At 44.6% G+C, this 15,376-nt stretch overlaps 1 long non-coding RNA gene across 6 annotated transcripts in view; it reads left to right on the top strand.

Moving 5' to 3' along the window:
• Window positions 1-15,376, top strand: part of LOC114486329 (uncharacterized) — a 48,673-nt gene that overhangs the window by 29,798 nt on the left and 3,499 nt on the right. The window contains exons 2-5 of one of the 6 annotated variants that reach the window (XR_003679913.2): window positions 6,128-6,245; window positions 8,022-8,126; window positions 10,188-10,989; window positions 11,107-11,153. This is a non-coding gene — a long non-coding RNA (uncharacterized lncRNA). Of the gene's footprint in view, window positions 1-6,095; window positions 6,246-8,021; window positions 8,127-10,187; window positions 11,178-15,376 lie in introns of all 6 variants that reach the window. The other 5 variants (XR_008619576.1, XR_008619574.1, XR_008619571.1 and 2 more) reach the window with 5 other exon arrangements.

Raw genomic sequence — 15,376 nt, 5'->3', positions numbered from 1 at the left:
CAACAAGTCTCCCTAATATCCTTCTGTAAATTCCATGTTGACTTACCCTAACTTGAGTCAGTTTCTGATACCTGTAACCAAAGAACCCAAATGATGCATTATTCTTAGCTACTGGGGACTCTAAACTGGGCCCTGGCCTCCCCTGACCTGGGCAGCAAGGTACAATAGCATGGACCACACATTCTAGCCAATAAAATACTTATTATCTCCAAGCCCACCAGGATGGGCCTGCTTCTTTATCTTTTCAGGGCACCTTTGCTCTGCCCAGAATTCACTTTCAAAACCTATCCACTTGGGGCTTCCCTGGTGGCACAGTGGTTGAGAGTCTACCTGCCGATGCAGGGGACACGGGTTCGTGCCCCGGTCCGGAAGGATCCCACATGCCGCGGAGCGGCTGGGCCCGTGAGCCATGGCCGCTGAGCCTGCGCGTCCGGAGCCTGTGCTCCGCGACGGGAGAGGCCACAAACAGTGAGAGGCCCGCGTACTGCAAAGAAAAAAAAAAAAAGCAAAAAAACAAAAAAACAACCTATCCACTTGGAAAAATAGGGTTAAGATTAAATATCACCTTCTCTGGGAAACACTTTCTGACCACCTCATGCAATTGCTCCCTACTCCACTGAAGAGAATTCTGGTCACACCCTGTCCAGAGCTGTCCCCTCATAAATTCATACGTTGAAGCCCTAACTCCCCAGTAACTTGGAATGGGACCGTATTTGGAGATGGGGCCTTTAAAGAGCTGATTGAGGTTAATTGTAGTCATATGGGTGAACCCTGACCCAATCTGACAGGTGTCCTTGTAAGAGATTATAACACAAAAAAAGACAGTAGGGAGGCACACACAGAGACAGAAGACCCTCTGAGGAGGACGCAGCAAGAAGGAGACGTCTGCAAGCCAAGAAGAGAGGCCTCAGTAGAGACTGGCCCCGCAAATACCCCTTGGAGTTTCACTAGACTCTTCAGTTTGGAGCTGTCACCACCTCTCAGCCATGTGGGCCTAGAGCTGGAGTAAGAGCCACTTCAGCCCCGGACTTGGGTTTCCAGAAAACACCCAGCTCATCTCAGCTGTCTGCAGCATCCGGGCTGTTCTTCGAAAGCTCTGGGCTGGTGGTTCTCAAACCTTGGCATGCATCCAAATTACCTGGCAGGCCTTTGAAAGCACAGGTGGCCAGGCCACCCCCCACACACACCCCTAATTTCTCATCCAGTAGGTCTGGGGTGGGGCCTGAGAATTCACATTTCTAACACGTTGCCAGGGGACGCTGATGCTGCCAGTCCAGACATTAACCCAGGCAAAGGGAGGCAGGCATTCCAGGGAAGAATGACGGAAATACTTGAAAGAATGTTGAAGGAGATCCAGGCAGGGTGAGATAAAAGGCGATATGGATGGATGACTTGGTCAAAGAGCGCTCAGCATGTGCTGGGCAAAGTCAGACAGTGGTTACAGAAGCCACAGGGTGAGTGTGGGAGATGGATACAGATGAAGTGCCAGGACCATCCTTCAGAGCCCAGGTTCATTTGGACAAGGAATGGCCACCAAAAGGCAGAGAAGATCCCAGTTCATTTTCGGATCTGTAAACATTTCTGGGGATCGTACAGTTTAGGGGCTAGATACTGAGCTAGAGGCAGCAGCTCTCATGGGGAGGAGTAGGATATGAGTCCTGGCTTAGCTCTTATCAGTTGTGTGCCTCAGCCATTTAACCTCTCCCTCCGGGTCTCTGTTACTTGATTTTCAACAACGCTTCAAGGTTGCTTCAAGGATCAAGTGAGGTTTGGACAAAGAAGCACCTCGTAAATTATGATATTCTACAGGAGCACAAAGGATGTAGATACTCCTGGGAATGTAGAAATGAACAGGGCTGGTCCTTGCCCACCGGCAGTCATGATCTCAGAGAGGCAGCAGTGAGTGCTGGCCTGAAGCCAGATCTTAATTCCCTGCCCTGGAATTGAACCTGGGGAGCCTGGTTGAAGACTAGGAATCCTGGCCACCGCACCCCCTGCTCTTGCCCCCAGTGAAAAATGCATTTCTCACGGCAGCAAAAACTGTAAAAACAGGTACAAAGTTTATTATTAGAGACATGGCACAACGACAGGTGGGAGAGCACACAGAGAAACAGTTTGTTTAGTTATGACAGAAGCAAGGCAGAGATGCCCACCCAGAGAGAAACGGTGTGGGCGTCCTCCCCAATGACGAGGAGCCCTGTCAAGAGGCAGTTAGGTCACTTAAATAGGGCAGTTCTTCCAGGTCTTTGTTTACCTTTGGCCAGTTACCTGGTTTCTTTTTCCACACCTGACATGCCTTAGAACCCTTCCCAACACACGTGCGCAACTTTTTTCCAAGATGGATTCCAGTCCAGAGGCCTATGGGATGGCCTTGGCATCACACATTATGGGATGGTGCCCCTCCTTTTTACCCCCAAGGAGGCTTTCTGTGCATATGCAATGTTTCCCTTGCCCCAAGGATGGGAAATGTATGACCTCTTGATATTTTAACAAGGTTTAGTCCCACTCTGTCCCTGCCATAAAAATGTCCAATGTCCGGTTATTTACCCTATGTCTGTTGCTGGTTTTTATATTGAGGTGCAGATCTTGAAACATAGACAGGAGTCCGGTCATAAATATGTAGTCCTGGAGCCCATTTTTCTCTTGCTTTAGGAAATGTAAACAAGGGGCTGGTAATGAATGTCTGGCCTGGAGCGCATCTTCTTCTCACCCCAGGAAATGTGAACAGGAGACCAGTTGTAAATGCCCAGCCTGGAGCCCATCTATCTCCTGCCTCAGTCACACTCGAGAGCAGGAGGTCCTGTATCCAAATACCTACAAATCCCGATAGGACTTTGCTTCTCTCCATCTCCTTTGCCACCATCTCTCTAGCCTAAGTAGCATCATCACCCTCCCAGAACACTCAATAACTCCCTAGCTCTTGTCCTCTAAGCCAACTCTTTTTACAGCAACCAGAGGAATTGTTTAAAAATCTAATCAGATCATGTCCTCACAGACTTAAAATGTTCCAATAATTTCTTCCTATTGTCTTGATATCAAATTTAACTCCATAACCTACAAGACTGTGTGATCAGGGTGCAAGCCCAACTCTCCAGCCCAGCTCATGCCATGCCTCCCAAAGACACCAGCCTCCATTCCTTCCTGGAATGCAGCAAACTTCTCCCTGACTCAGGGCCTTTGTTTGCCCTCTGTCCTCTGACAGAGGGTTCTTTTCCTCCCCTCTGTCTCTCTCTGCCTGCTCATCCTTCAGATCTCAGCAGCTGTCTTCAACAGCCCCACAATATCAATTAGATCATCCCATTATTCTCTCTCATAGCATCCTCTTCCTTTATTTCACAACTCTTTGTAATACATATTTTTTCATTTGTTTAGTGTATGTCTTCCCAACCAAATTAATAGGCTCTAAAAGCTGGGCTTATATCTATTTCATTCATTTCTTGTATCAGTCAGGGTGTTTGGGATGAAAGCAACAGAAATCAGTCTGGCTAATCTAAGGTAAAGGAGATTTGTTGGAAGGACATCTGGAATGAATACGCCAGACAACAGGGCTTGAAACAAGTAGGAACAAGACAGCTCTAAAAAGTGGGAAATTAAAATGGCAGGAAATGTTCTAGTAAAAACAGCCTGATTGTGGTGTGAGATCCCCAAATGCCAACTTGTTTTCAGTCTCCTTATTAATCTGTTTTGATTTAAAATCCAGAGTGAGAACATTTATTTGGCCTGGCTTGGATCATGGGCTCACTCTTGGCTTGGGGAGGGAGAGAAGCCTCATCAGATTGGATCCAAAAGAAAGAGGTCATCTCCCATCCTCAAAAAAAAAAATAAAAAAAGAGTTGCTTGGTTTATGCTTCCCAAGGGGAGAATGCACACTGGCTAGCCTCAAAGGAAGTATCTGCTAGGCCACCACAGTGATCCCTGCTGGGTTTCCGGACAGGGTAGCTGCCCTATAACATATTTGTACAGTGAATGAATGAAAACTTGCTTCTGGGCAAAGTTCAGAGCTTGCTCAGCGACTTAAGAAAAGAGATTGTCAATGCCAGTCTTGGTGTTTTGGAATAGAAATCTCTTGGTGCATTTAGCAATGCTTGGAACCATGCATCCTGAATGGAATCAGTAAGCAACTGGGGACAACTAGGAAGTTGTATTGCTTCAGCCATGGACAAACCCCAAACATTCCTGAAATGTCATACCCGGTAGTATTTTTAATTACCTCAGAAGATGGTGATTGCCTCTCTGGGTAAATTTCTTTGGCATTAGCAGGAAAATTTCCCCTTCAGTTTTTAAAGACATACAACCCATCACAACTTGGGCCACCTCACAGGAGACTGGGCAATAGAACAAGAGTCACTTGAAGGAGCTTTCTCTCCTGGTGTCTCAGGAGAACCAAAAAAACATCTGTGGCCTTCCCTTAAAGTAGATGTATTAATTGAGGAGGAAATGAGATATGTAAGAGAGGCGTGTGGAGCACTGTGTGAGGGCCTGGTCTCACCTGGCTGGTTAGTGGAACATTCTTATGCCTCATGGTTTAAGGGTTTCTTTTTCTTTTCGAGATTTGAGGGGGAATTGTTCTCAATTTCCAGGAGAACAGGAGAAATGAAGACATCTCCAGATTTCATTTTCAAGGCTCTTTGGTTACATTCCCAGATCCAAAACATTTTCTCCAAGGGTCCTCAGCCAGACATCTGGATTTCTAGATGAGTTCTGTAGCCAAGGAAATTTTAGACAGGGGATGCATTTCAATATTTTGTAGCCTTATAAACCATCATGAAACAGTGATTTAAAACAAACAGCAATTATTTTTCATGATTTAATTTATTGTTTTTCATGAATGATACCAGTTGAGTGGTTCTTCTTTTCCACATGGTATGTCTGAGGTCACTCATGGGCTGTATTCAACTGGGGCTATATTCAGGTGGCTGGGTCTTGGACATCGGAGATGGCCTCTCATCCTACAGGACCTCTTACCATTCTGTAATTTAGCCCAAGCTTCTTTCTTTATTTATTTTTAAATTTATTTATTTATTTTTGGCTGTGTTGGGCCTTCATTGCTGTGCGCAGGCTTTCTCTAGTTGCAGCGAGCGGGGGCTATTCTTCGTTGTGGTGCGTGGGCTTCTCATTGCAGTGGCTTCTCTTGTTGCGGAGCATGGGCTCTAGGCATGTGGGCTTCAGTAGTTGTGACTCGCGGGCTCTCGAGCACAGGCTCAGTAGTTGTGACACATGGGCTTAGTTGCTCTGTGGCATGTGGAATCTTCCCAGACCAGGGCTCGAGCCCATGTCCCCTGCATTAGCAGGCGGATTCTTAACCACTGCACCACCAAGGAAGTCCCCAAGCTTCTTTATAGCATGGCAGTTGGCAGTTGGCTTCCAAGAAGGAGCATTTCCAGAGGACAAGCCCCAATGTGAATTCATTTATCAAGCCTTTGTTGGCATCGCTTTGCTAATGTCTCAATGACTAAAGCAAGTCCCATGGTCAAGTCCAGAGTCAGTGTGGGAGAGGAGTACACAAGGGTGTAAACACCAGGAGGTGTGGTTCATTGGAGCCCAGTGATGTAACAATCCAGCCCAGGAGAACAGGGCAGTTGTGCAGGCTGAATCTCCCTGGTTGTCAGTGTCTAGGTAAGGATGCTATCCGGCCTATGGCTCTGCAGTTCCAGAAATTCAGTGTGATTAGGATTGCATCTAGCTCTACCTTTTTCTTTGGAATTTCCTCTCATCCACAGACCCTACCAAAGAAAAGAATTAAACTTGTAATGTTATTTCAAGATCCTGTATCCTTGGTCACAGGTGATTGGACCAGAGTGGACTCCTGACCCAGTGGAAATCAAACCATTTGCTGGGCTGGCCCAATTAGATTGTCTCCTCTGACTCTGGAGTTGGGATGCTGAAAGATTAAGGTCTAAGTTGGTGAAGACGTTACAGAAGATCTTCTGGGTACCCTAAAATGAGCTATGTCTTCTGAAATATGTTCCAAACTCCTGAGAGGAATGAGACAGCTAGACCATGGTAAAGAATTTTTAAGGAACAGTGACAAGTAATAAGGTGTTAGAGCGTTGCAGGAAACAAAATAAACACCATAAATCATTATTAACTCATAGATATCGCATGTTTCTTCTCATCCGATTACCAGAGAAGGCTATGCCTGCAGTAGCCACCAGTCCCATGAGGATATGACGTGTGTGGAGCAAGCCAGGAGAGGCACTCAACCTAGGTCAGCCTAGCCGCAGTTGACTGGCAGCTCCACAGTTGTGAGTATAAATAATTGGGGGAATGTTTGTTATGCAACATTATCATGCCAATAGCTGACTACTACAAATCTCAATGTTAAAGGTCCTGGTTGGCCAGTTCTCTGCTCCACTGATCATTCAGGGACTCTGTCTCCTTCATCTTGTGATTCCATCAACCCCTAGAATTTGGTTCTCATCTACATGTTTAAAGCCTCGTCACAGGCCTATGCAGGATCCAGCTTTCAGGAGAGGAAAAATTTATGGGGAATCACACAGGCAATATTTAAAGGCCAAAACTTGGAAGTTGAGTGCATCACTTGCATTCATCTGGCAAGAATGGAGCTACATGACCACACCTGGCTGCAAAGGCAGCTGGGAGATGTAATCTCTAGCTGAGTAGCCCTGTATCTAACAACTATGAAAGAAGAGTAAACAACTGTGTGTGAACAATTAGCAATCTCCACTCATAGATGGGAAGAGTGATTTAAAAATCTGTGAAGATTTTCATGAATAACAAGATAGTATGAGCTATTATAGTGATATACTTTCTGAAACAAACTAGACAGTGAAACAAATTTTATGCCAACTTCTGTAAATCACAATGAGAAAATGTGATGGCCCTGTAGTGTCCAATTCATGGTCACCTTCCAGGAGGGACAAAGACAAATACAGATATATATGTTCAGAGGGAGTGAACAGAATGCTGAAGGTCTCAAAAGCAGGTCATAAGCAGAATGGTCGAGGACCTTGGGGACTTTCAAATTGAAAAGAATGGTTGGGAAACAAAATGGCTGCCCTCAAATGTCTTAAAGTTTGTCATGGCAAAGAGAGATAAGGTTTATGCTGTAAAGTCTCCAGGAATAAACAGAAGGTAAGAAGAGGAAACTGCAAAGAAACATATTTATGCTCACTCTAAGAAAAGAAGATTCTGGCAAAGAGGTCCAAAATGATTTATACCTCAGATGCATTTTAGACTAGAAGATACAAAAAAAAAAAATGCTAGCATTTGCTGAGTACCTACAATATGCCAGATACTACTAGGAACTTTCACATACTTTATTCCTTTCAACTCTGAAAGTCTATACATTGATAAGGCTACATCCTACATCCTTCTGAAATCTTCTAAAGAGGCCACTTGCCTCCAGTCATTAATTAAATTCATTAATGTATAGTAGTTCCTGAGAGTCTTCTCTTTGTCAGACTTTGTCTCCAAATTTCTGGAGGCAATTTACTGCAGCTCTACATACTTTTCTTCAAGCCCTCCTTTTGCGGACTCACCGACAATCCTGCAGAGAACATATATGACAAGTTTGTGGAGTAGAACCCTCCTAGGAAGAAAATCCTGGGGGTGTTGTATATACACCAAGTTGTGGGTTCTGTGGTAGATGAAGATATTGGCCAGGGAAGGGAAAGGAGGAATCCTATCACTCAGTAATTTTCCGATTCCCAGCAGAAACCTGAGATTTTTGAGAGGGGCGGTTATGGTCCTGAGTAGCACAGCTTTGTGGTGGCCCACACGTCTACTGCATTACCGCCTCAGGGAGTCTGGAGGGTGCTGCCAAGAAGGGGGAGTGGGCTGGTTTGGAAGCGCTGTCCAATGCACAGATGTCCAGTATTTTCCTCAGACCTCTTCTGGGAACCCGTGGGGAGAGATGCCTTTCCTGATACACTGGGAGTTAAATGGAGTCCATGAGTCCTTTTTTTTATTCCTTGTACCTCCTGAGCCAAAGTTCTCAGATCTCCCAGATGTTTCCACTTAAGTCAATCCCAATCTCTAACCTTGTGTTCTTCTACCAGTGGGAATCCCAGGCAGGAGACAGAAAGTGACATGAGGAAGAGACCCTAAAACTCCAAATCTTCTTAACGCTTGGGAGAAACTTTAATGTTTTGTACACACCTTTGGTAAGTGATAAGTTCTTCCTACATGTTCCCAGGAAGTTAATAGAGAGTCAAGAGGGTATGGTAGAAACCTATTTGACATGTAAATATTGCAGTTAAGCTGTGAAGAAGGTGAGCAGAGGACATTTCAAGGCCCCTGGGGTCACAAAGCAGAAGGATGGACGAGGTGCTTGGGGAACAAGGGCATCCTGTCTCTCGCACCCACACATGCTCCACCTCCCAGCCCTCAGTCTCTGCTGTGTCTTCTAAACCCTAATGCCTCAGATTGGCCAGATTTTTAGTAGAGGTTTGCTATGTCCAGGAGCCACAAGCATCTGGTGTTCTGGTGCTGTGACCTCATGGAATAAAATGCTCACAATCCAGTTCAGCCTTTCCAGCAGCAAGAGCTCCAGTCTGCTTCCTCTGATTTATTAAATGGAAAGCATACTTCACCACAGCAAGCAATATTTTCTCCCAAGACAATAGAATATAGAGTCTAATGAGAAATGCATATTCTTTTTGACTTTCCAAGGCCCTCTCACCTTTCTCTTCAGCTACTCTGGTAGAAAGTGTTATCAACTAAGCTGAGAACGTTCTAGAATGGATGTGAAATCCCTGTGTGAAAGTAAACAGACTAGGAAATATAGTGTGATTGGCAGCAACAATAAGGGCACATTTGAAGTTCATGGTTTGTAAAATGGGGATGATGATAAAAATACTACATCAGGCTGTTGTGAAGATTAAATGAGTCAACTTATGTAATCAGAACAATGTTTGCCATGTGGTAACACGGGGCGGTCTCAACCATTATTATTAAGAGTAGAAAGGGATAGATTTGTTAATTCAGTAGAACTTGAGCAGTAAGTGAGATTCCAGTTGTGTTATATTACTTATTATCATATGGAGGTCTAATAGTAAATATAATTAAAAGTAAATACAACAAATAGAATAAAGCTAGGAGGGGGCAGAACACATTTATCTTGAGATGAGATGACTTTGAGGCATTCAGTATCTCCTTGATGGCTGCCTTTCATTAATTTAAGCGTTAGAGATCTGGGTAGCAGTCAGTCTCGTGGGATAGTGAGTGGAAAAGAGGGGTGGGTGTCTCTTCTAAGATGTTGGCAATAATTCTGTTTCTTGATCTGGTGTTGGTTATATAGGTGTGTTTAGTTTGCAAAAATGTATCAAGCCCTATGCTTGTGATATGTGTACTTTTCTTTATATATATATTATACTTCAATAAAAAGTTTTAAGTACATAAAATTTTAATTTAAAAAATTGTAAATGAGCATAGAAACAGAGAGATGAATGTCTGCTCTTGTCAGTAGCCTTTAGAGAATGATAAACTTATCCTTATTTGAATTTTCCTTTCTTTGGACTTACGCTATCTTTTTTTTTTAAAATAAATTTAATCTATTTATTTATTTATTTATTTTGGCTGTGTTGGGTCTTAGTTGCTGCACGCGGGCTTTCTCTAGCTGTGGCGAGTGGGGGCTAATCTTTGTTGCTGTGCACAGGCTTCTCACTGTGGTGGCTTCTCTTGTGGAGCGTGGGCTCTAGACACGCGGGCTTCAGTAGTTGTGGCACGCAGGCTCAGTAGTTGTGGCTTGCCAGCTCTAGAGTGCAGGCTCAGTAGTTGTGGTGCACAGGCTTAGTTGCTCTGTGGCATGTGGGATCTTCCTGGACCAGGGCTCGAATCTGTGTTCCCTGCATTGGCAGGCGGATTCTTAACCACTGCACCACCAGGGAAGTCCTGGACTTAAGCTATCTTGAGTGGGTATCTTCAGCCTAGGGGATCAGTTGCTGATGCCCAAGCCCCTTCTACTGGAAGGCAGCCCACCACAAGGACAGAGATGTAGGACCTCAAACTCCTCCATGCCCTTCCCCTCATCCTGGCCATCTTCAAAAGCAGGTAAATCTATTCTCTGCAGAAAGTTAAGTAAGTTAAGAAAGTTAAGTAATTGTCAACTCTAGCATTCCATCAAGATCAAACCTCAACATTTATTAAATTCCACTAAGTCTTGCATTCTTTGAGGAAAGATACCCTGAACGTCTAAATCACTAGTAACTTTCTTGTCTAACAAGTTTCTCCAAAACAGAGGCAGGGTCTAGCGCTTCAGACAACTGGGTCTCAACTCGCCCACCGAATCCTCTGCCTCCACAGAGGGGACACAGCTTCTCTCGTCCGCCTGGGGTGCGACAGCCTCAGCCAACAGAGCCTCAGGACCCACAATCTGAGATGCCCAGAATTCAGCCCAGACACTTCGGACGGTGGCTAAAGCTATGCTTCAGAAGTTTGGTAATTTATTCCCCCACCTCAGTCCCCTAGATGGCTTCATGAGAAAAGAGAAACCAGCTCAGAGTCCAGTTCCTCCCACACAACTTCAAGAGGACAGATATGCAGCCCATGAAGCAAAACTGGCAGAGCAATGAAGTGTTTGCAGCTGCGTAGAGATCAGACCCTCAGCACGGAGCCCCAGACCTCTCCAGATGGCCCAGCAACCCAAATCTAACCCAAACCCAGACAACTGAAGTAGTGTCTTCTCTCAACAGGCTCAGATCTATCCAACCTCATCCAATACAGTAAATAATCATCGTGAAACCAAAGCCATGGAAACTCAACTCTGGGTGTCCGTTCCTCATGCGTCTTGTGTGACTATTTTCCCTCTGAGCTTTCTTCTTAGATGGAATGAATGACTTCACTTGCTTCCAACCACAGTGACTAAGACTCAAAGATGGTGTTTGCTTGGAAATAAAATTTAGCTTCATAGCATCATCCTGCCTCTATGTGGATCATGTGTCTCTGGATCTCCTTGCATCATTGAAAAAGACAGAGGGAGACCTGGAGACAGGATGCTTCTGGGAAGTCCACTTATGTCATGGCAGAGTGAGAACTTTATTCATTTATTCAACAAATATTTATTGAACACCTGTTCTGTGACACAAACTACACTATGTACTGGAAATACCATGAACAAGATAAACAAAGTCCCTTCTCTTACAGGGTTTGCATTCTAGACAGAAGGAGATAGACAACGAACCAGTACACAGGTAAATTTTTAAAGATAACTTCAGGTACTGATAAGAACCATAAATAAAATGAAACAATGTGATGGGAGAGAGATGGGAGTGAGCGGGTCTCTGGGGAACATCATTTAAGCTCAGATTTGAATAACAAGAAGGTACATCCAAAGATCTGGGAAAGGGTATTCTAGGCAGAAGGAACAGCAAGAGCAAAGGCTTGAAGGCAGGGACCACCTTGGTATGTTCAGGAACCAAAAGAAGGTCCGTGTGACTGGAGTGAAGGAGACAGTGATTTGTGATGAGTCCAAGCAGGTATGTAGGGACTTGATCCCGAAAGACTGTGAACTGTGATAAGAAATAAAATCTGCCTGCCTGATGTGGCCAGATCATTGAAATGTACCGGGGAGCCCCAAAGGGAAAGAAAATAGTTTTGAGTGTGAGGGAGGGCATGTAGTAGTGTTGTTAGGGGCTCAGGCTCTGGAAACAGAACTCTCTTGAGCTATATCCCAGCTCAACCACTATGCTGTGTGAGCTTAGGCAAGTGGCTTAACCCCTCTGGGCCTCAGTTCCTTCATTTTTAAGTTGAAGATAACAATAGTTTCTACCTCAGAGATATTATTTTGTTTTGAGGATTAAAGAAGTCTATATATATAAGGAGCTTAAAACAATGCCTGGCATGTGATAGTGCTTGCATTTTAATTGTTTCATTGTTGCTATTGTTATTGTTATTATTATTATTGTCATAGACATTGCTAATGAGAAAAGGACTTTCAATGAATTCTTCACTATGTTATATTTTAAATTTAAAAATGACTCACGGAATAACATTGCCATAGATTGTATTATTTGTCATTAATTCTTCCTTCCCTTCTTTCTCCTTCCGTGGCTAGGGTGGTTTAAACAACAGAAAATTATTTCCTCAAATTTCTAGGAGCTAGAAATCCAAGATCAAGGTGTTGGTAGGGTTTGTTCCTTCTCAGGGCTGTGAGAGGCAGATCTGTTCCAGTCCTCTATCCTTGCCTTGTAAACAGCTGTCTTCTCCCTGTGTCTTCACATTGTCTTCCCTCTGTCTGGGCCACTGCGTCCAAATTTCCCCCTTTAATAGGACACTAGTCATTTCAGATTGGGGTCCATCTTAATGACCTCACTTTAGCTTGATTACTTCTATAAAGACCCTATTTCCAAATAAGGTCACTTTATGAAGTACTGGGGGTTAGGATGTCAACATATGAATTTGAGTGGACACAATTTAACAGCTTCACTGACTGGAATACACCTCCTCATCCCACTTATTTTGGGTTTGGTCATGTGACCAAACCAAGTCATGTGACTTGCTTTGGCAAATGGTATATGGGCTCAGAATGAAGGTACATGGAGCACATTTGTACCTCACCTAAAGTCTTGAGTACAGCCTAGCCAAGCTGATCCACATCTGGCCTACAATCACCCTGCAAACCAACTGGCAAGAAATAAGTGTTAGTTGTTATAAACCAATAGAAGTGTGGGGGGTTTTTTGTCACATAGCATCATCACAGTAAAAACTGACTAATACAAACATTTTCACTCAGAATGTAATAATCAACTGTTTTTGTTTTCACATCTCTATTCTTCCATTCTTGATCCTGATGCCCTACATAATTTTTTACTGTTGTTGAATCATGTGCCATTATCATTCCAGGCTCTGATTTTTTTTTTTTCTATTTAGTACATGTCAGGCACTTTTCAGGCTGCTACACAGTTATCATAACCGTAAATTTCCTGTCTCCATGGAACCTCATTCATCTGTTCCTCTCTGGGGATCATCTGTGAACTCAGGCCATCTCTACCACAGTTTGCTTAATCCTGGGCATTTCTAATGCCTTCAGATTGTTGCAGTTATAAGCACTGTCATTTTGTTCTGAACATAAAAGGGTAGTGGTGAAGCCACCTGCTGAAGCTTCCTGCTGACCACCAGGAGGCCTCCAGGATGGGCAGCTGGTCAGTGAGTGGTCCTCAGCCCCGGTGAAGTTTAGGAAACCCAACTGTGCTGGTTCTCCAGAATTAGCCAGCTGCAGGAAGACAGTGATATAAACCAAGCCTGTGCATTCCCAGCAAGAAGCTCCCACATCCAAGAATTAGATGGCTTCTCTCCCATAACCAGGCCTCCACTTTCCCAATACTGTTGTCCTTGAAGGGCTAAATCTCTCCTAAGATTGGCAAATTTAGAATCAGAACCAGAGAGAAATGAGACATTTGAGGGTTATTTCACCCAGCCTGGGAGGGGGTCTGATGCGTGACCATGCAGGACACCCGGGTCTCCATCCTGGGGCCTGTGCTGGGCACTCATTGGGTCCAAACTCTGACACCTGGGTGCTTCTGCACTCTCTCCAGAGGAATCAGGGGGTCTCGGTGAGGGAGATGGGGTGAATTCCCCTTGCCAAATTGCTTCTGTGTAGCTGAAGAAATGTGACTGCCACCACTTGGCATGTTATACTTGGGCTAATCTCAAGTAATCCACCTGAAGAAATATTACAAGAATATTCGGAGTTGGATGACCTGGGTTCGAGTTTTCATCCCTTTTCAGCTTCCTGGGTGACCTTGGCCGAAACACTTAACCCCTCTGAGCCTCAGTTTCCCCATCTGCCCCTGCAGAGGCAGACCCTCCAAGGCCATTAAGGTGAAGATGTTTTGAGGTCTAACAGTGTTGTAAAAATGTTAGTTGTTGTTCTATTCAGGATGGCTGTCTGGGGCTCCTCTCCCTTCCACAGAATTCTCCAGGCTCACCTGACTCCTCAAAGTTAGCCTTGTTAGAAGGCTCTGGTGTCTGTTATACCCCAAGGAGGCCTTTAAAAAGTCCCTCACAGGGTAGGGCAGTAGTACGGGATAAAATAGCTGCCTACCTTCTACACACATCTCTGCAGTTCAGTGACCCGAAATTCCATCCTCTGCCTTCTCTCTTGAACGCTCATTAAAGAATGGCTTTAATTTGGGGGCCCAGGGTGATGTTGGTGCTGTACAGGGATGCTAGGGAAAAGTCAGAGTGTGCAAAAGTCAGATGCACAGTGACGAGAATGGCTGATAATCATCAAGATTATCTTATCTCCTGCCGTTCATTTACCACAGTGCTCTTGTAAAAAAAAAAAAAAAAAAAAAAAGCAGCAAGTGATGTTCAGTACTTTCCTACTGAATGGCATCGCAACAACGTTTCTCTGCAGTTTGTCTTTGTCTTCATCTTCTAGGTGTATTGAACGTGGAAGGTGCAGGTGACAATTAGCATCGTGTGTGTGCGCTTGCAAGCAAGTGCTCTTGTTAAAAAAAAAAAAAAAAAAAAGCAGCAAGTGATGTTCAGTACTTTTCTACTGAATGGCATCGCAACAACGTTTCTCTGCAGTTTGTCTTTGTCTTCATCTTCTAGGTGTATTGAACGTGGAAGGTGCAGGTGACAATTAGCATCGTGTGTGTGCGCTTGCAAGCACTCACATGCACGCGCACATATGGGGAGATAAAGAGAGCAAGAGAGAGAGACAGAAGGAGAAAGAAGGTGACTAGAAGGAGAAGGGGAGGAAGACGCGTTAACTAAATGCTCAAAATGATAAGACAGAACAGAAGGGGAGAAGGAGAGAAGCATAACGAGGAGGAAGGAAAGGGCCAAGAAGGAGCAAGAGGAAAGAGCAGGGAAGAAAGAAGAGATGGTATTAAGCGAGGCAGAGACGCACTTTCCAGGGTGAGCTGGCTCCTCAGACTAGTTTCTTGAAATGAGCCACAGCTTCGCGATGTCACACGCAGCGCTGGTCCTAAACTTGGCAGGTTCTGAAATTCAGTTTTGTTAGAACACCTGGAGATGCTCACAGGCTAGCAAAGGATGGTGAAATAAGTTCCAGAGGAACATTTCATTATCAAAGGTAATACCTTTCCAGTATTTACACATTGATGGCCCCTATTCCTGGACTCAGAGGACATAATTAGGATCAGAAACAACGCACCTCAGACTGGAGCTTGAACCCACGCAGCCGGGACTCGAACCCAGCCTAAACCCTGACTGGGTCTTGACCCCATGGAGTTGGGACTCAAATCCGGCCAAAACCCACGGTCTTCCAACTGAGATCACACACCTGGTTTTAGGACTTAATGAAGCTCAGGTTCTTGATGTCTCATCGCAGAAAGAATTCAGTGTGAGACAAAGTGATAGGTAAGAAGTGGATTTATTTAGAGAGAAACACACTCCACACTCCACAGACAGAGTGTGGGCCATCTCAGAAGGTGAGAAAGGC

This window comes from Physeter macrocephalus, chromosome 1 (genome assembly GCF_002837175.3).
Source record: "Physeter macrocephalus isolate SW-GA chromosome 1, ASM283717v5, whole genome shotgun sequence".
Classification (NCBI taxonomy): Eukaryota; Metazoa; Chordata; class Mammalia; order Artiodactyla; family Physeteridae; genus Physeter; species Physeter macrocephalus.
Note: the sequence above shows the minus strand (reverse complement) of the source record. Positions and strands in the feature narration are given on the sequence as shown.